Source organism: Gavia stellata, chromosome 10 (assembly GCF_030936135.1).
Source record: "Gavia stellata isolate bGavSte3 chromosome 10, bGavSte3.hap2, whole genome shotgun sequence".
Taxonomy (NCBI): Eukaryota; Metazoa; Chordata; class Aves; order Gaviiformes; family Gaviidae; genus Gavia; species Gavia stellata.
The window spans coordinates 21,041,769-21,059,854 of NC_082603.1; positions in this window are offsets into that span (position 1 = coordinate 21,041,769).

Genomic DNA, 18,086 nt, shown 5'->3' on the forward strand with positions numbered 1-18,086 from the left:
ATGTGTTGATCTAAAGACAACATCTAAGAGACCTTTTGGTAGTATACAGCATAGAATACAGCTGATTCATCTAATAAAGTTGTAGAGCTGAAACTACACAATCAAGATTTGAAATTGGGGTCTTATGGAATGCAGATGATGTTCTTGTGGTGAGTTAGTGGTTCAGACCACTAATCCAAGAACTTCAGCAGATATCACATTAAGTGACTGAGAAGCCAGTCCGCCCTGCCCATCTGGATAGTCTTTCTTGTTCCGTATTTTATGGGCTTGCCTTACTTTTCAGGAAATGCTGTGCCAGTATAGTTAAGCTAATATTCTTCAGAAATTGTGATGTGACATGTTTCCAATTTTAAAGTATTCAGGCAAATAAAGGGTGCTTGGCAAGTGTTTGTAAATTGGACCAAATATGTATTTTTGCTATTTCTATTAATGGAATAAACTTTTTCAGATAAAGAGGTCTTGATTGTTAGATTCTAGGCAGAATAATGAATTTGTCCCAAAAGACACTAATACAACCTTTCAAACAATTTTATCAATTTGTGGAGAAAAGAAAAAAAGCCCAAACAAATCCTTGCAATAGGACTCTATCACCAAAACTGAAAAATGTAATCGCTTGAAAATTTTCAAAATCTCAGTTCATTAGAGACTATAATTTTCAGTGGAAATCAGCTAACTTGAAACATACTGTAGTTGTCAACTTAAACCAAAACAATGTCATCATAAATTCCAAGCAGGCTGTAGAAAAGCATATGGTTCGGTAAATACAATAGACCCTCACTGCAGAAATCATACACATAAACCAGATCTCCGTCTGAATTAGTAACAAAGATTGGAAAGGCAGCCCTTGAATAGGCATCCCCCACTTTAATGAAACAAGTTTCAGTTGAAAACTAAAAGATTTAAGAACTGCAACAAAAAAGTTTCCCAAAGTCATATAATTTATAACTACAACCAGTTTCCAGATGCAAAAATGCTCAGCTGTTTCTACTATAAGCTCACAATTCAAACCGTGTCTTTCACAGAATCATTAAGGTTGGAAAAGACCTGTAAGCTCATCAAGTCCAACCATCAACCAAAAACCACCATGCCCACTAAACCCTGTCCCACAATGCCTCGTCCACGTGTTCCTTGAACACCTCCAGGGAGGGTGACACCACCACTTCCCGGGGCAGCCTGTTCCAGTGTTTCACCACTCTCTCAGTAAAGAACTTTTTCCTAATGTCCAGCCTAAACCTCCCCTGGCGCAACTTGAGGCTATTTCCTCTTGTCCTGTCACTAGTCACTTGGGAGAAGAGACCAGCACCCACCTCTCTGCAACCCCCTTTCAGGTAGTTGTAGAGAGCGATAAGGACTCCCCTCAGCCTCCTCTCCTCCAGGCTGAACAACCCCAGCTCCCTCAGCCGCTCCTCATAAGACTTGTGCTCCAGACCCCTCACCAGCTTTGTCGCCCTTCTCTGGACACGTTCCAGCACCTCAATGTCCTTCTTGGAGTGAGGGGCCCAAAACTGAATACAGCATTCGAGGTGTGGCCTCACCAGCACCGAGTACAGGGGCACGATCACTTCCCTGCTCCTGCTGGCCACACTGTTTCTGATACAGGCCAGGATGCCGTTGGCCTTCTTGGCCACCTGGGCACACTGCTGGCTCATACTCAGCCGTCTGTCAACCAGCACCCCCAGGTCCTTTTCTGTGGGGCAGCTTTCCAGCCACTTGTCCCCAAGCCTGTAGCATTGCATGGGGGTGTTGTGATGGAAGTGCAGGACCCGGCACTTGGCCTTGTTGAACCTCACTTTCACTTTCTTTCACTTTCACTGATCTACAGAACCCCTTCAGTTTGACTTTTGTGTATAGTTCTGCCTAAGTATTTGTTAAGTCCAGTCACCTTCATTGGGGCTGCTCATATGTACAGGAAGTCAATATACAACAATTTACAGCATCAAGACATTATCTTTCTTCTCAAATTTATATCTTTCAAATCTGTTCTCATCTTTTATATTTGATATGCATGAAGATTAACAGAATACAGTAAACAGCAGCATTATAAACCTTTAGTTTTATAATATTAAAATAAAACATTTGATGTGCATTTCAAATTCTACCAGGAAAAGCAAACAAACAAAAAAACCCTAGCTGCGTTGAGACCTTCATATTATTTGTTTTGAAATCAAAGGGAACTTGATGCTGACTGCAACAACTGTGTCATAATTATTCTTAATATCCAGAAACAAGGGAAAAAGAAGAACCTATTGCTTGTGTAGAGTAAGTAAACTGGTCATTTCTGGACAAACAGGAGTTCCCAAGTTGAGGAATAGCCCTGCCAAACATTCTGTTCTCTCATGATTTGAACTTCGGAATATTTGATCACTCACTGCCCTCTAACTACTAACAGTCACTTAGCAACAACAGATGTGATTGTATAGTTTAGTAAGACCTTGTGTTCATTCGATTGGGACATGCAAAGGAAAGGAGTACAAGACAAGGAAGTGAGAAGAAGAAACCAGGAAAAGAAAGCTCTAAGTTACAGTTACAACTCTCTAAGAGTGTTGATAGGCATGAGTAAGATGAAGTCAAGTATAAATTTAGTTTGAAAATTACAGGAACCTTCAGAGTAGTAAAGTTCTGAGAGAACCTTCTAAAAAGAGTGCTAACATAAAAAATCCAGAGAGATTTTATGATACAGTAACTGCAGTGATCAGGCACTGGACTCAAAGATCCAAACAGCCTGTTTAATCATCTATTCTGCTGTTAATAGTATATGGCATAAAGAGTGCCATTATTCAAGATCCGGCATAATGTAAGAAAATATCTACTTTGTTACATTCTGTCACTTCATGTTACTAAAGGTATAAGGTACAACATACCAAACAGGATCTAATGAAGCTGAGGAATGCATATTTAAGTTCAAATTATTAGTCATTGCCGTTTAACGGCAGGCAGCACTACTTAGAACGTATGTGTGCGTGTCTGTCTATGAATATCTATACATGCCACAGTGTTTCACTGAATAGTTTCTGTTTACTTTGGTAAAGACGGCTGTCTTCTGACATAGTATTTGGTTTCCATCTACTTCATTTCCATAAGGCATTAACCAATAGATTACTGCTAGTGTCCAAAATGTTAGCATCTCTACTAGGAATTTTATTGTCTCCTTGCCAACCTCCCAAAATAAAGAATAGAATTCATATACTAATTCTACAGTAACGTTAATCCAGTTTGACAAATCTTCATGTCAACCTCAACTGTGACTGGCCAAAGGCCAAGTGTTTGTCCGATGGATTTTGGCAGTGGATTAAAATTGAAATCTATTTCTGTTACTTTTTTTTTTTATATCAAGCATACATTTTTCACTACTTTTTGACACAGATTTAAACTACTAAGTGACATTTTATAGGACTGCAGAATTCCATGAAGATATCTCCTTAAAAATGTTTTGGCGACCATAAAAAAAAATTTAAAATCTCACTGAATTGAAAATATTAAGTTGAGTTTAATTCTTAGTTTCTATTTTTTACTTTGTTGTCATGTTAGTAAGTGGTCCTTTTGTATTTGGATTTTCGGCACTCCCGAATGATGCTGTGGATTTGTAAAACATGCGTGGGGTTTTAAATTTTATTTTACTTTATTTTGTGGGATTAAAATAAGGAAAAATACTTGCTTCCTTTTCAGGATGCCCATTCTTACTTTGCTATACACTCCTTGATGATTCAAAGAGGAAATATGTTGCCCAGTCACAGGAGATTGTTCTTTTTTGCATCAATTCCATGTTTCAGATGATGTAGAAAATGTTTTATAAAGTTTCACAAATACATAATTTTACTACTTGATGACAGGGGAGGAAAAGGAGTTTGACTGTCAGGAATGTTATTTGCTCTAAAGAAAATAGCCAACTGATAACTGCCTAAAAATTGGTCAATTAAAGTTGAATAGCCAATGAACAGTTATGGTGGAATATGTCTCCTTTTAGGACAAGGTATAAGCATACAGGAACACTGTCAGTTCAGAGATTTATTTACTATTGTAGCAGAGATAACTGGAAATTAAATCTGTCACTGAAGTTGCTAAGCCATACAATACAAAAACTTTTCTCACCTAATAAATTGTACCAAATGGAACTAGAATGAAGTTTGAATCTCAAAAGGGTTACTTCCTTTAGCAAAATGATATGATACTTCTGCTATAGCTAGTTGGCCAATATCCACTCAAAGTGTGAAGGCCAAGAACTACCAGTATTAAAAGCTGTCCTTACTTCTGGTATTATCCATTCAAGTTCATACTCTCAGCAATGAAGCAAAGCATATGATTTACACTGGGCACTCTAAGCTCTCATTGATTAAAGTGTTATGAACACAACTAGTGATGTTAATTTTTTCTGTAAAATTGGGGAAAATACAAATGAAGACAACATCTTTGATAGGGTGATACGACTTATTTTAAAAATTGTAATAATTACTTCCCTAAGATTGCATAATTTCAATTATTAGTGCTAATGATAAAACAGAATTGCTTTCCCATGTCAGATATTAAAAATTGTAAAAAGCCATTAATTTTGGAGCTTTTCTAGTTTCTTCTGAAAGTTTTGTCAGGTCAATTCTATTCCCCAAAAGTGTTTTGGTTGTAATAAATAACATTTTCTAATGGAGATATGTTTAGTTGTATATTTACTTTCCAGGTCTACATTTTACTTCATGTATAATGATTGATTCAGCTGCAGGGGACTGAAGAATCACATTAACATTTTTAGTCAATTTTTAAGTTTTGGTGTTTTTTTCTTGGTTTGTTCAAAGGCCCATTGACATCAATTGGGAATCCCTCCCATTTAGTTTAGGATCAGGTTCCTAATTTTTCCTCATCAGTAGAAATTCTTTCTGTATGGTAGTTTAAATAAAGGTGATTGAAGGTGATGAAGATGTACCAGAAAATTAATGAGATAATTCTTTGTCATATAATTTCTAGACATTGTTTTAAAAAACCCTAGGATTTAGACATTCATGTGAGTTGTGAGACTGGGTAACTGGATACCACTTTGGATATAACAGTATATCCGGAGTGTTTGAAGTCTATAGGGAAGAAAAAGGAGCTTCTGTTACTTAAGGTATGTGAAATAAGTGGTACTTTAAAATTTTGCTTAAACTCAAAGTATTAATAGTATAGCTTGAGTCTGGATTTCCTGTCTTTTATATGGTATCGGCAACCTGAAGACTCATATGCTGCCTAAAGAAGCCTGCTTATTCTTGGCCTAGACTTTTGGAGTGGAAGGAGTTCAATGGAAGGAAGCTAGATGAGAAAGACCCTTGCTGCTAAGTTCAGTCTTAAAACATACAAACATTTAATTCAGACCACTGTGATTCCTTAGACCTGTCATTTTAAAAATGCTCTTATTTCTGCACTGTTTCTAGGTGGCTCTGGAGAGGGAGCCTCTCAGAGAACCATCAAAGTGGAAGGAGCCAAGCAAACAAATTTTGAAATGAGAGGTCTGTCCAGAATGTCTGTGGTCTAACGAAGCCTGTATGTTGGGATACTCTGCTTCATCCAGTCTTCTCCAATACAATATCCACAAATCAGCTTTCAGTTAATGTATGTGCCTCTCAGGGGAGCTCATAAATGGGAACATCAACTGGATTCAGCAGTAGAGCACAAACAGGCATTTGTAAATGAAGGGTAGTATTAAATAGTACCTTTAACTAACCTCCTTTTAGGCAGGAATTTTCAGAGGATTTTTAAAAAAATAATTAATTTGAGAAGACAGTAAAAGAGCTGGCTTGCCAAATGGGATTTTACTGACTCTCATAGCTCTAACCATTACTGTACCACAAATAATATTTAACATGCTGAAAGTACATCACTGTGCCCAGTGGATATTTGTTCACATCACACAGTTTGGCTCAGTTCAACACACTTGGCAGTCTCTAGTCAAGAAAGGCCAAGAACTGGAATAGCAGAAGGGTTGCAGGTCAAGACTGTCACTCACTGGCAAAGTTGTGTGGGGAAGTTTGCACAGTGCCTGTCTGCGTTATGCTTGGCTCTAAATAGTGTTGTCAGTCCTTTATTTTCATGAGCACAAAACTCATCCCAAATGTAAAATATGTATTATGTGTGAACGTCTATATTGTATTTGATGGACATTTTCTTGTAGAGTGCCAGATACTGCAATTCTTAAATAGCCCCAGAGAGGGGATCACTTACAATTCAAGGTGCCGGTTATTACAGCTGTTTTTCATGCCATTTCATGGGATTTTTTTTGTTGATGTAGCTCAAGTAGCTCATGTAATCTTTTACTAGTCTAGCTGGAGCTATGGAAATTTGTATTAGAATTAGGTACAATTCAATACATAAGTGCAACATAGATTTCTACTTTGTAGATATCTGATGTACCTGAAAGAAATTGTTTCCTCTTACTGCTTAAAAAGGAATGCTTTCAAAAGAGCTTCACTAAAAGGATGTATCTAAAATTACCTCATTTTTTGGGAAGATTTTCTGCAAAACTAATAATTTTGCAAGGTAAATACTAGGCTGTGAGAGTGACTGACCAGCTACATGTGCCATCAGCTATAATGATATCGATAGCCTGATATCGTGATTACTGGAGCTTGAAGAAATAACTCTTTTTGCCAAATATACAAAAATAAGTAGACAATGCACCAAAAGAAACTGATTCGTCCTTGTTTTATGTAATTATCCTATGCCTGTCTGAAAATAGAATTGGGGGTTTTGTGTGTTTATCAGTAAGAGACAATATTTATGTTGACACTGACTGACAATATTTCTGTTTAGACTAAAATGTCCTATTGAGCTTCCCTGAAAAGTTCATTGTGGCATTTATTCACACCTAATTAGCACCTCTTGGGATTAATACATCATTTTATCAAACTAATGCAACCTTAGTATGAAAAGATGTAAATTCAATATGATAACACCACATACCTGGATATTTTAATTAATCTGTCTAAACTGAACATGCCACTCCAAATTTATAATGATCAAGCTTTAAAATCCCTCTGGAATTCTCACAATATTAATTGGCTCTTTTGCTAGTGGATGCTCTCCTTGTTTTTCAGGGTAGTTGCTAGAAACCATGTTGACCCTGATGGCAGGTAATGTAAGGGAAAAATCTATATTTTAACACACTTATGGAGTAACTAATACACCAGAGTTAAGTATAAATAGTATACTAAGTACAACTAAGGATTTAACTGAACTAGAGTAAGTTGAAGCAAGAGCGAATAAATGCTTGTTATATATTTCAGCAATTCCTTGTTTATTTAAGGTTCTTTTCTTTACGTGGGAACTTTTTATGTAGGTGAGAAAACTGTAAAGAACATTGTTAACAGTTGTGTTACAGAAATTTAGAATTTTCAGGACTATTGAAGACGTACTTCAAGTATCCCTCCAAAGCACTTTTCAGACTTACCCTATTGTACCTTTACATCTTATACAAAGTACTCTGTATAAGAGATTCTTCTCACTATCCACTCCATTATTGCCCAGTCGTTTTTACTTGTATCCATTGCTTCTTACTCAGATTATATCAATAGATTAAATTATGTAGATACCACTCTTTCTTCTTCACAGATATGTTATTTCTATGCATCTGTTTTCCTTTTTCTCTCTATTTCTTATCTATTTTCAAATAGCTAAAATCCCTAAGTCCTATTGTGAGCGTAGATGTTCCTCATATACATCTTGTCTATTTTTATAACAGCTTTTTGCCAATAATATGATTTGCGTAAGATATAATTCACAACATCCTCATATTCTATGAGCTTTATAAAACATAGGTTTTAGAGGTAAACATTTTTATAGGCAAAGTAAGGTCTGAGTTCCACTGTAGATAACAGCTCTGTTGGAATCAAAGCAAAACATTGACTCCTGTGCCTCCCAGGTCAACTGGTGCTGTGTTCCCTTTCATCACAGGCTATGTCTACATTAACAAATAGTGCGGCACAATAGTTGCAGATCCTACAGCTCCGGAAGGTTAAGATAACTCTTATTGTTTCAGTCTTCCTTTGCTGAATGTCCATTGCCTGTCTATGAACTTCATTCAACAAACTCTGTCAGGATTATATTGGTCTCCTTCAGTTCTGTCATTAGCAAAATAAGTCACTGTATTTCATGTTCATTCTGATAGCTGACTGGTTGTTCCAGCACTGATTGTCATAGTATTTTGCTAATAATTTCACTCTGGTTTAAACTGGTAATTTGTAAGCTGTATGATACCCTTTCTAGTCCTTTGCCCATAGTCATAATGGTGTCACAGAATCACAGAATTGTTGAAGTTGGCAAAGGACCTCTGGAGATCACCTTGTTCAACTCCCCGGCTCAAAGCAGGCTCAACTACAGCAGATTGCTTAGGGTCATGTTCAGTTGAGTTTTGGATATCTCCAATGATGGAGACTCCACAACATCTCTGGGCAACTTGTTCCAGAGTTTAAACACACTTACAGGGGGGAAAAAAAAAAAAAAGAAAAAAAAGGAAAAAGAAAGTTTTTTCTTACGTTTAAATAGAATTTCCTGTATTTGAGTTTGTGTTCACTGCCTCTTGTTCTTTCACTGGGCACTACTGGGATGAGTCTGGCTCCATCTTCTTTACTCCTTCCTATGAGGTACACATTGATAGGATCCCTCCTGAGTCTATCACCTTCTCAGGGATCAAGGTGAATGTATTGAGTTTGCGTGGCAAGGTTTTGGTAGCAGGGGGGCTACAGGGGTGGCTTCTGTGTCAAGCTGCTAGAAGCTTTCCCTATGTGTGATAGAACCAATGCCAGCTGGCCCCAAGATGGACCCGCTGCTGGCCAAGGCCAAGCCCGTCAGTGACACTGGCAGCACCTCTGGATAAGATAGTTAAGAAGGGGAAAAAAGAAAACCTGTGCAGAATCAGCAGTGGAGAGAGGAGTGAGAATATGTAATTGAAACAACTCTGCAGACACCAAGGTCAGTGAAGAAGAGGGGGGGGGAGGTGCTCCACATGCTGGAGCAGAGATTCCCCTGCAGCCTATGGTGAAGACCATGGTGAGGCAGGCTGTCCCCCTGCAGCCCATGGAGGTTAACAGTGGAGCAGATGTCCACCTGCAGCCTGTGGAGGACCCCACACCAGAGCAGGTGGTTGCATCCAAAGGAGGCTGTGACCCTGTGGGAAGCCCATGCTGGAGCAAGCTCCTGGCAGGACCTGTCAACCTGTGGAGAGAGGAGCCCAGGATGGAGCATGTTTGCTGGCAGGACTTGTGACCCCGTGGGGGACCCACACTGGATCATTCTGTTCCTGAAGGACTGCACCCAGTGGAAAGGACCCACACTGGAGCAGTTTGTGAAGAACTGCAGCCCGTGGGAAGGACTCATGTTGTAGAAGGTTGTCGAGGACTGTGTCCTGTGGGAGGGACCCAACACTGGAGTAGGTGAAGAGTGTGAGGAGTCCTCCTGCTGAGGAGGAAGGAGCAGCAGAGACAACATGTGATGAACTGACTGCAACCCCCATTCCCCATCCTCCTGCGCCACTGGAGGGGGAGGAGGTACAGAATTCAGGAGTACAGTTAAGTCCAGGAAGAAGGGAGAGGTGAGAGGAAGCTGTTTTAAGATTTATTTTTATTTTCTCATTACCCTACTCTGATTTGATTGGTAATAAATTAAACTGATTTTCCCCAAGTTGAGCCTGTTTTGCCCGTGATGGTAATTGGTGAATGATCATTCCCTGTCCTTATCTCGACCCATGAGCCTTTTGTTATATTTTCTCTCCCCTGTCCAGTTGAGGAGGGGGAGTGATAGAACAGCTTTGGTGGGCACCTGGCATGGTTAACCCACCACAGTGAAACTGACTGGACTGTTGTTCTTTGGATCCTCCTTCCTGCCATCCTGAAAATAGGAGTGACATTTGCTTCCTTCCAGTCCTCAGGAACCTACCCCAATTGCCACGTCCTATGAAAGATTATTGAGAGCTGCCTTGCAGTGACATTGGCCAGCTCCCTCAGCACTTGCTGGTGCATCGTATCAGGTCCCAAGGACTTGTGTATGTCCAATTTCTTTAAGTGTTCCTGTTAACAAACTGCCCCAGTTGCTATACTTCTTGTTGCTGCTGATATGCCTGTAGAGCCCTTCTTGTTGCTATTCACATCTTTCACTAGATTCAACTCCAGATGGACTTTGACTTTCCTAACCCATCCCTGTATGCTCAAACAGTGTCTCTGTTCCTGGGTGACCTGACTCTGCTTCCAGCTCTTGTATGCATCCCTTTTTCCTTTTTATATTTATGTTTTGTCAGGACCATCTTGTTCATCCATGCAGGCTTCCTTTGCTTGATTTTCTGTATCCATGGAGATGGATTATTCTTGAGCTTGGAAGAGGTGATCCTTGAAAATCAACCAGCTCTCGTGGGCCCCTCTTCTCTCCCAAACCATCTCTAAGGGATTTTCCTAGCAGATCTCTGAAAAGATCAAAGTCTGCTCCTGATGTTCATGGTTGTGATCCTGCAGTTTGTCTTGTTTCCCCCTCTCAGTATCCTGAGCTCCACCATCTCATGGTCACTGAAGGCAAGGATGATCTCAACCTTCATGTGCCTGCCCAGTTCTTCCTTGTTTTTAAATATGAGGTCCAGCAGAGCACCTTCTCTCATCAGCTCATCATCTGTGTCAGGAAGTTGTCATCAATGCACTTCAGAAACTGCCTAGTTTGCTTGTACCCTGCTGTGTTGCCCTTCTAGCAGCTATTGGGGCAGTTAAAGTCCCAAAGGAGGATGACGGCCTGTGAAAATTAAGCTTCTTCCTGTTGTCTGAAGAAGTTCTTATTGACAACTTCTTCCTGATCAAGCATCCTCTAAAAGACACCCAACACAACATCATCCACATTGGTCTGCCTTCTAATCTTTACCCATAAGCTTTCAGCTGGCTTGTCACCCATCCCCAGGCAGAGCTCCATGGATTCCAACTGCTTTGTCATACCAAGGGCAACTCTCCTTCCTCACTTTCCTGGCTTGTGTTTCCTAAAGAACTGCAGCACTCCAGTCATATGAGCTATCCCACCACATCTCTGTGATCCCAATGAGATCACAGTCCTGCAACTGCAAGTGGACCTCTAATTCCTCCTGTTTGTTCCCCAAAGTATGTGCATTAGTGTATGGGCATTTCAGAGAGACACCTAGTTATGCTGATTTTCCAGAAAAGGTATGAGAGCTTTCCCCATAATACTGTCCTGTAGGCATTTCCTTATTTTCATAACTTTGCTTGAGGTGGGCTCCCTTCAGCCCTGTTTTGTTGCCTGTGAGGTCTTTCTAATTATGAATGCCTGCTAATTCTGGACTGTAAGTAAAATAGTGTTGATCTAGCTTTGGGTACCAAAATTACTCTAGTTCCAAGAGCACAGAACCTTTCTAGTTTTGAATTAGTCTATCTGGTTTTAGAATCAGTAATGATACGGCCTAAAGAGAATTGGTTGTATAAATTTTCTCCCTCACTAGAAAGGTCAGTGTGGGTTTCTAGAAAGAGTCAATGGAAAAAATAGAACACTCCATTCAAATTAAAAAAAATCAATCAAAATAATCAAAATTGATGTACAATAAAACACAGGTTGAATTTTCAATATTTGAAGCTGGTGTCTCAAAAATATGATTAAGAATGCCTGAAATGGAAAAGGCTTATTTCAAAGGTACTTCTCCGGTGCAGTGGAGCAAGGAGGAGAAAGATTTAAGAAAAGCAGGCTTTTTCATATAAAAACAATGAAATGCTTTTCTTTTTTGGCATCTTTAGTTCCTGTAAAAAAAGGCATTACCATTTGTAAAAGATAGTTTCTTGGAGGATGAGACGTCCAGAGTTTAGGCATATTTAGGAGGACCTTGACTTATCACATCAGATATTCTGTGGGTTGCTTTACTTTGAGCTCCTGTGCTTGATAAGGTAGAGCTGAAAATAATACGGCATTTGAGAAGTATCAGGCTGCGCAAGGGATATATAATAATGCACATTGAAAAGCAAACGTGTCTCTTCAGCAATATTTCAGTGCATGACCAGTACTATAACTTATTTAATTTTCCTACTCTGTTTTTCAGATGAGATCAGCTGCTTTGCTAATATATTCTAGAGTCCTGAATATAATATCTTACTAATATGTCCTGAATGACACCTGAAATATCTCTATTAACCTACAATATACTAGCATTTTCAACATATGAAAGCGACAAAAATACAGAGACACATTTTACCTTGTTTTCTAGACAGCTGTTTGTTGGTGCAGGTTATCAGCTCTCATCAGCAAAGGATGTCTCTCTCATTCCAGTTTGAAAGTTCAACCCCTAATCTTTCTTCAAACATAATAAGAACAGACGTCTTGTTTCTTATTCATACTCTATGACTTGGTGTTAGTGTATGAGGTTTGAATGCTATGAAATGTAATTTTTCTAATTGCTCAGTCTGTGAAAAAACATCTTTAACACTTTTCATCTATAATTTTATCCACCTTTTCTATAATTTAAACAGATTTTATTTAATTCATGTTTTCTGGAGTGCATATAAACCAGAGATGTGTAGTTCGGAAAAGTATGTCCTGAAGTCCATTCAGTCAGCCTGTTTATTTTCAAATATCAGATAATAGTAAAAGATATATGGCAAAAGGAAACATTTCTTCTGGACACGGTTTTCATTTTGTTTAATGGAAAGCAGTAACAGTAGCTAAATATAGAACAAATGCAGATAGAAATGAGCAGGAAGGGACCAAATTTTAGTTTCATTGTTACTGTAAGTTCACTTTTAAAGCTTTTCAGTTCAATAGACTTGCTCTGAATTTGCAATGATGTAACTGAAATCAGAATTTATCACTGGATATCTGTCTATTCTCTGATGCTTTAAGTTGTGGTCTAGAGATGCTTGTCTTTTAACTGAAACACAAGAAGCACAATTTAATTGCAATTTTATGCACAAAGAGCAATAATTTTCTTCCTGACTGACGGGTTCTAAATGGTTGTCACTTGTAAAGTACATAACTATCAGTTTCAGGTAGTTTTGTTTGAGTTATGTGAGCATTGCAGTTTCTTGTGAAAGTTACACAAAAAAATGTTATTTGCCTTAAAAAAGAAACAACATGTAGCTCTATCGTGGGGGGAAAGGAACATCAAACAGTGTCACACTCCTAAGTTCAGTTTATTGAGTGAACCAAGTGAGGGACAGGTAATGCCAAGGAAAGCTTTTCTCGTCACATACACACATGCATACACACACTGTCACCTAAGGTTCACCCCAATTATTGATCCCAAGAGTCAGGACAGTCAAGCCCTGGAGAAGGCGGTGCTCCCTCCAATGAGTTTCAGAGCCAGGCGTGGTGGCTTGGTTTCACCTTAAGCAGGGTACTCTGCTCCTAGGCAGAGTTGGACATCAGTGTTATAATGTACCCTGCAATCTGCTTCTCTCATGCCAATAGTCTTCATAGCGAAATGTTTGCACAGGATGCCATTCCATCTGTGAATGATATCACTGTATATCTTTCCAGCCATTTCAGGTGTTGTTCTCCTTTCCATTGCTCATCCATGGTCTGTATGAAGGCCCATTACAGTCAGTCCTAGTTGCATTGTCATGTGGGTGATGGCTTACCACATTCAGCCCTTTTTTGCATTGTATCCAGCTCTTGGCCAAGGCAAGACCATGCTACTCCCCTGTCAAAACTCAAATATTGTTTCAGTGAATTAAGATGTCATAGGACTGAGCATTGCAAAAGGAAATATGAATCAAGCCCAACACATGAAAACTGGACAAAGTCATCTTATATGTGCTTCCTTTCACATCAAAAACATCAAGGTGACAGTCACACCTTGCCACACATTGGCAAGTATAGATAACAACAATGTGGATGACAAGGAGGAATAACAGACATCCTATTGTACTATTCCTTAACAAATAGCTAAAAATGTATTTATAGATGGATTTCTTGGTCTGTAGTGCAAAACTTCAGTATGCTTCAAGATCATGTCTGCATTTGTCATGAGACACCACAATTGGTTCTGCCATAAAACAACTATCTTGCAGTAAGTTAAATAACTGAAATGTGCCATTACGACACAAATTCACCTTTGATAACTTATGCTAGAATAAATTCCTCAGTTTTTCATAGACAACCATGACCGTAATGCCTAACTTGCCTAATAAAACTGCAAGAGGAATAGAAAAGATGATTATATCTTCATTAACTTCACGACAGTAAGTTTTATTCCTGAAAATGGCTATGAACAAGTGATACCACCCAGTTAATTATACAACAAATTTAACACTGTGATAGAGTGACCTTTCGCTTGGAGTTATTGTATAATATCTGGAGACATTGACATATTCTGGTATTTTTCTGAGCAATGTGTTGTTCTCTAGGTGCTGCTTAGGTGTGAGGTATAAAAACGCAAGTATATTTATCAAATTTTTCTGGACCCAATAGTCCTAGCTGTCAGCAGAAGACTTTCTTAGTCTTAATGGGAGAGCCAGCCAAACATGTTAGCCAAATATAGCCAACATACAGTAATAATAGAAAGTATGTAAAGAAAATTAATTTCCAGTACTGTTTCATTGGTAAAACCTCATTCAATACTTTCAAATGTAAGAGCACAAGGCATTTTAGAATATTGAGAATAGAGGAGGATAATGTAATTTTATATTTTTTTTTCCTCCTTTTCCTTTATTTCTCAAGCTTCTCATAGCATTTCTGTCAAATAGAACGGTGTTTGCCTAAAAGAAGGAGAAAAGAAAGAAGGTCACTACAGTAAATATTCAATATGTTGGATAATAAGTGGTTCGGGCAAAATTCATAGAAGTTCTTTCATGTTTTCCAAATGCTATTGATTAATTTATTCTTATTCTTTGGAAATAATAATTAATGTAAAAAAGCCAAGACTGCTAGGTCCTGACATTATTTGGCCATGTTATCAGATAAGTAAATGATCGTATATTCAATGACAAAATTTCAAATTAATTCTGCTGCCTTCAAATTGCAACCAAAAATATATTGTACCAGCACATTTTATTGAAGCCTGAATTCCCCAACACCAATCAGATACATTGTTAATATACAGCCATAAATATGCTGTAATTCTGCAAAACAGAAGTATAGCAAAACTTTATTGTGAGCTGGTTATTTTAAAGAATGAAAGTTCATGCTGATATTGTGTAAAGAATTATAATTAGACACTTCAACTCCATTCTAGGGTTGCTAGCTGAAAAATAAAAAGGAATGCAGGAAATTTCTTGATGCTTTCCACCTTCAAATTTTAACATGGACAATATTTTTCTGGTTTTTTGTCCTTCTTTGAAGTCGGTGAAAGAAATGTAGAAAGAGAGACAAAATACAAGTTATATAGTAATTATGGGGAAATTAAAAGAGGCAGAAGACGACTTGTAAGATTTTTGTGCCCATTCTGTTGTTCTGTGTTCAGGTTATATGAAAACAGTTGTGAAATGGCAGGGTAAATTGAGGTCCTGGCACAGTGGATTAAAACCTGTGCAAGTCATTCTCCTGATGTGAACAATTGCTTTGACTTTATTCAGTCAAATAATGAGCCTATTTTAAAATTCACTGAAGGAAATGGGAATCTTAGGGCTTCCAGCATTAGGCTAAAAATAATTGTTGGTGTGAAAAGGAAAGTCAAGAAAAATTGCTTTTCTGTAGTACAAACATAAGACATTTTTGGAAGTAAGAGTTTGTATTACGTTTCTTGTACTTCATAGTGTGCGGTGTCCTGAAAGTTTTAGTTCTCTGAGATTGTATGTTGACCAGGATTGTATCTCGTTATTATGACTTATTTTATCATGTAGGTCATCTACAGGTAATCCAGAGAGTAGAAACTCACTAGTAGATGTTGTAGACGTATGTGACACAGCCACTGTTTTGAAAAGGTCATTAACAGCACAAGACAGACAAAAGAAGGTGTTATCTCCATTTGATATATGAAGAATAGGGGCACAGAAAAGGCGAGTTGAAGCCAAAACTTCAATCATGATGCCAAACTGATATATTTTGTAATTTCCCGGTATCAAGTGCTGTGGGTAAAAATATTTATAATATGGTGAGTGGCTCTCTTAAACCTGTTTTTCACTTGCAATTACATGTCTTCTCTCAGGGAATGTACCATTTTCCAAAGATAATTTTATAATGCGAGTTCAGGAAAATCTCTTTGCATTCTTTGTAAAGCAGAGGTCAGATTCAGCAGTTAGAAGTACCATCAATATTCAGGTTATTTTGCTTATAGAGGTAACACTAATTTTTTAATTGTCATCCAGATCTGTCTTAAATGAAAAAAAAATGTACATCTTTATTGTGTTCTATGTTTCCAGAGATTAAAATCCTTTCCTGAATGCTTAATGTTGGAAAGTTGCTAATTTGAATGGACCTGTCGTTCCCAAGTCCAAAGATTTTGGGGATATTGACTTAATGTTGAATTTTTAAGGGAGAGGGATATTGTTTCATGTCCTGTGAGATGACTATCTACACAGCTGGCCTCCCTGTTACATCTAGCATGGGTGGTCACAGTACTAGAGTTCAAGTTTATCAGAATTTCTGAATCTGTGAGGAAAGAGATTCCATCTGTCTATGAAACAGTTGGTTTTTAGGAGTGAAGCTCTCTAGCTAGTCTATTTTGTTCACAATGATTGGGATAAAACCCTGCCTTCCTTTATGTTAAGAAAATTGAACTGAATTTCCAAAAATTACTCAAGTTTTCTCAAGCCTAAGAAAAGAAATGTGTTGTGCAGCTGAGCTTGAAAGCACTGCTGTGGTGAGAAAAAAGCCTACATTTTGTTTTTAAATAACCTAATTGGTAAGTTTTTCATTTTCTTCTGGACATGCATCTCCCATTGCCTGCGCATTTTTTTCATTTCAGACATGGGTTGCTGGTAACCATGTATAAGAACAAATGCCTCCAACCCTAGAGGTTTAGGGACCAGGTTTGGATTTGTTCTTTTTAATTCATGAATGAGCCCATCACTGTCCTGAAGTTTGAAGAAAGAGGAATTGACTAAAAGAATCTAGGTAGTGTCATGGTAATGACTCTTTGTTCTTGTCTACTGTGACAATTTTAACCCTTGAATTGTTTAACCTAGGAACCTGTTTATGAGATCTGTTGTATTAATTATTGTGCATTTGATTTTGATGGAGTTCTGAAACAGGCTACGTAATATAGTATGCAGCCTATATACTTTTGTGTTGTGGGTTGGTTGTTGTTGGTTTTTTTTAATATTAAGAAGAGATTAATAATATCCGCAGCCAAAGTTAAACTATTACACATATGACATAGTATGATATGATGAGTCAGTGTCAAGCTAAAGAATAACAGAAGCAGAACAAATATTACAATACCATTTTTGTTTCCCTAGGCATTTTAGTGTACTCCTGATATCTATAACACCAAGATATTAACAGTTGTAGTTAGATTTCTTTTTCTTTATGTTTTCATCCTAAATTTAGAAGAAAGATAAGATAAATAGGATGGGGACAAGAATTTTGTATCTTTAACTATACCTGCTGAACATGCTTGAGGCAATGAAGGTTAATGACAAAATTTTAAGAACTGTTTATCTTCTGACCAATATAGCAATAGGAAACATAATGTAAGAATATGTACAAAATATGGCCATAATGAAACAGTGAAAGAAAAAGGTCGGCAGAATATAATGTAAGCTTTCATATTCATCACAATAATTATTGGTCATTTCAGCATTAAACATGTTAATAACATTAACATGCTTCACCACTTATCAGATTACTTTCAGAAGGTATTTGGTTATTTTTGGCCTTATGTCTTTTTAATAATTATGTAATAAAATAGATATGTACATTTCTCTTGCAGACCATGAGTTGGCATTTTTGTTGTAAGGTGTATGTTAAACACATAATCTGTGTTTGCTTAAAAAGATGAATGGCCTTGAAGCTGTTCACCAGTTTGAATTAGAATCTTGGAGAATATTGGCTTTGTAATTTTAAGTGTTAAACTTTAAAATGGTTCACGTTAGCAGTCACTGAAAGAACTCAAAGATCCTGGGACAGTCTTAGGCAACTAACTTGCGTCTCTCTTCCTCAGTAGAAGTACATGCTTTAAAACCTACTGGCTGTGGATTTGCTCCTTTCTCCTGGTGGTCCAA